This window comes from Penaeus monodon, chromosome 22 (assembly GCF_015228065.2).
Source record: "Penaeus monodon isolate SGIC_2016 chromosome 22, NSTDA_Pmon_1, whole genome shotgun sequence".
Lineage (NCBI taxonomy): Eukaryota > Metazoa > Arthropoda > Malacostraca > Decapoda > Penaeidae > Penaeus > Penaeus monodon.
The window spans coordinates 21,402,825-21,403,242 of NC_051407.1; positions in this window are offsets into that span (position 1 = coordinate 21,402,825).

Here is a 418-nt window from a genome sequence, read left to right on the forward strand (position 1 = left end):
CAATTGCCTTTAAAAATAAATTAACTATATTCATAAATAAACACTGATCTTAAAATTCCAAGACTATCATGAAAAAAATGCCAGTAACTAAAATTTGAATAAGCCAAGGACATCCTGGTTCAAACCAACACAATGAGAATGTGCTCTTTATTTGCAGACTCCACTTACCTTGCCAGGATCCAGTGGATGCACAATTTGGATACCGCATCTCAGTCAGCTGAATAATTTTTATGACTGGCACTGCGCGTTCATTCCCACTGAGTGGTGGCCACTGCCTCCCGTCCTGCTCTGCCTCACCACTTTGCACTTCTTCATGCCCAAGACTATTACTCCTGAAATATAGAAAGGAATATATGATACAGACATATACTTTATACAATACGCAAAATCATCAAATCAATCAAGACTTAATAGTGGT